Source organism: Gossypium hirsutum, chromosome A13 (assembly GCF_007990345.1).
Source record: "Gossypium hirsutum isolate 1008001.06 chromosome A13, Gossypium_hirsutum_v2.1, whole genome shotgun sequence".
NCBI lineage: Eukaryota > Viridiplantae > Streptophyta > Magnoliopsida > Malvales > Malvaceae > Gossypium > Gossypium hirsutum.
Genome location: NC_053436.1, coordinates 3,619,270 through 3,621,913, shown reverse-complemented (window position 1 = coordinate 3,621,913; position 2,644 = coordinate 3,619,270). Strand labels below are relative to the sequence as shown.

General features: G+C 37.9%; 1 non-coding gene across 1 annotated transcript; it reads left to right on the top strand.

Annotated features, from left to right (window-relative positions):
- The first annotated feature begins 2,106 nt into the window (after positions 1-2,106).
- Positions 2,107-2,213, top strand: LOC121212801 (small nucleolar RNA R71). The gene has a single exon (XR_005908175.1). It is a non-coding gene; the product is annotated as a small nucleolar RNA R71 (small nucleolar RNA).
- The last annotated feature ends 431 nt before the right edge of the window (positions 2,214-2,644 follow it).

Below are 2,644 nucleotides of genomic sequence, written 5' to 3'. Positions count from 1 at the left end.
TTCAGTGACTCAGTTAGTGATTAGATGTTAAAAACTAAAATTTTAAATAGGTTAACATTGTTAGTGCTCGGTTTGCCTCCCGCGAAGCGCTTATTTATAGTCTAAGCTTGACTTACCTTTCTGTAATGGTCATGGTAATGCGAGGAGTTTACACTCCTCATCCCTGCTATCAATTTTATCAACGTAAGGCTTAAGCCGAGTACAGTTTACCTTAAAATACCGAGTTTGAGATGAATTACCTCGACTGTACCATATGGGAAAATACTGTGTATCGTAAGAGGGATTACTCCGTTAGGTTCGGAAGTGGCAATAGGAGGGTCTGCTACATCTAGCAGTACTTTGTCTCAAACCTTAAGTTAATTTGGTGCAACATTGAGCTCGTTATGGCGCGGTTTTGGTTTATCGTGTGTCCTCGGTTTATGTGTCCGCCATTCATCTAGTTTTTCAATTTGTAGCCTTCGTTCTTCATAGATAGGTCATTTGTTATTGTTTGAACATGGCTCATGTAGGTTCTTCTAACTTATTTCCTGCAAAAGAGGTTGCACTACATGGTCGGTTTTAGTAGAATAATTTATACAACCACCTTCAATTTTTGATGTGTTACTCGTATTACAAGCTTGAAAGGTGATTGTTTCGTCTCCCACACGAAGTGTGAGTTCACCTGTGCCAACATCAATTATTGTTCTAGCGGTTGCTAAAAAGGGGCCTCCCTAAAATTAAAGGAATATTATTATCCTCATTTATGTCTAGAATAACGAAATCAACTGGGAATATAAATTTGTCAATTTTAACGAGTACATCTTCAATAATCCCCCTAGAAAATCTGATTGTTTTATCGGCTAATTGAATACTCATCCTAGTTTGTTTGGGTTTCCTAAGACCTAGTTGCTTGAACATTTCGTAAGGCATGACATTGATACTAGCCCCTGAATCAGCAAAGCATTATTAACATCTAGGCTACCAATTAAACAGAGAATCGTAAAACTCCCTGGATCTTTTAATTTTTTGGCCAGCTTATTCTGTAGTATGGCTGAGCAAACCTCATTTAGCTCCACATGCGGTGCCTCATCCAACTTCCGCTTATTTGTTAAAAGCTCATTTAAGAATTTGACTACGTTTGGCATCTGTGAAAGAGCTTCAATAAACGGTAAGTTAATATGTAATTTCTTTAATAATTTAAGAAATTTACCAAATTGTTCATCTGTGCGGTTTTTCTTTGTCGCGTTGGGGTATGGCACACGAGGTTTGTACTCTTTACTTACTAGTTTCTGGTCATTGTGGTCCATCTCACCTTTACCTTTACTTACCACAGTTTATTGCCTCGGTTCTGGTTTAGGTGCAACTAACCCTTCCTCATCTTGAATGGTAATTGCATTGAGTTGCTCATTTGGGTTAGATTCAGTGTTTCTCAGCAGGCTACCTTGTGGTCATTCAGATATCAATTTAGCTAGCTAACCTATCTGAGTTTCAAGCCCTTGGATCGACGCTTGTTGATTTTTAAGTGCTGTCTCGGTATTCTAGAAACGAGTTTCTGACACCGAGATGAATTTTGTTAGCATCTCTTCAAGGTTCGGCTTTTTCTCTTGCTGGTAAGGTTGTTGTTGGAAGCTTGGATATGGTGGTGGTCTGTGATTCCCTTGGCCTTCCTATGAGAAATTTGGGTGGTTCCTCCATCCTGTTTTGTAAGTATTACTATAAGGATTATTTTGAGATCGAGGATTATTACCCATATAATTTAGCTGCTCGTTCTCCATGTTGTGGCCATAGGGTGGGTATTCTGAATTGTTGGATCCACCTCCGTTTGCTTCGCACTGCATTACTGGGTGAACCTGCGATGAACCAAGAAACTCGTCAATTTTTCTGTTCAAAAGTTCTACCTGATTAGAGAGTATGGTGATCGAATCGACGTTAAAAACGCCGGCTGTTTTCATTGGTTTTGTTTTCATGACTGGACACTGATAATTATTCAGTTACATCTCTTCTATAAATTAATAAGTATCCTCAGGTGTCTTATTATTGATAGTTCCACTAGCGGCTGCGTCAATCATCTGTCGAGTCGAAGGATTCAGACCATTGTGAAACGTTTGAACCTATAGCCAGAATGGTAACCCATGGTGAGGGCACCTTTTCAACAGATCCTTATATCTCTCCCATGCATTGTAGAGTGTTTCTAAATCCATCTATACAAAAGAGGAGATATCATTACGTAATTTGGCTGTTTTAGCCGGCGAAAAATATTTTAATAAAAACTTTTCGGTTATTTATTCCCAAGTAGTGATTGACCATTGTGGTAACGAGTTCAATCATTGTTTAGTCTTATTTCTCAATGAAAGGGGAAACAACCGATGGCGAATGGCATTATCAGAAACGCCATTGATTTTAAAAGTGTCGCAAAACTCTAAAAAAATTCGTCAAATGAGCGTTTGGGTCCTCGTCCTGCAAACCATCAAACTGAACAAACTGTTGGATCATTTGAATGGTGTTAGGTTTCAATTCAAAATTATTTGTAGTGTAATGAACCGAAAGTTACAGTATCGGAAATTGAGTCTTGAGTACTGTTTCCGTGAAATTTATTCATGAATATTTATTAGAAATATTTATGAATTATAGTTGAATGGTTATTTAATGTTTGGTTAAGTTAAGT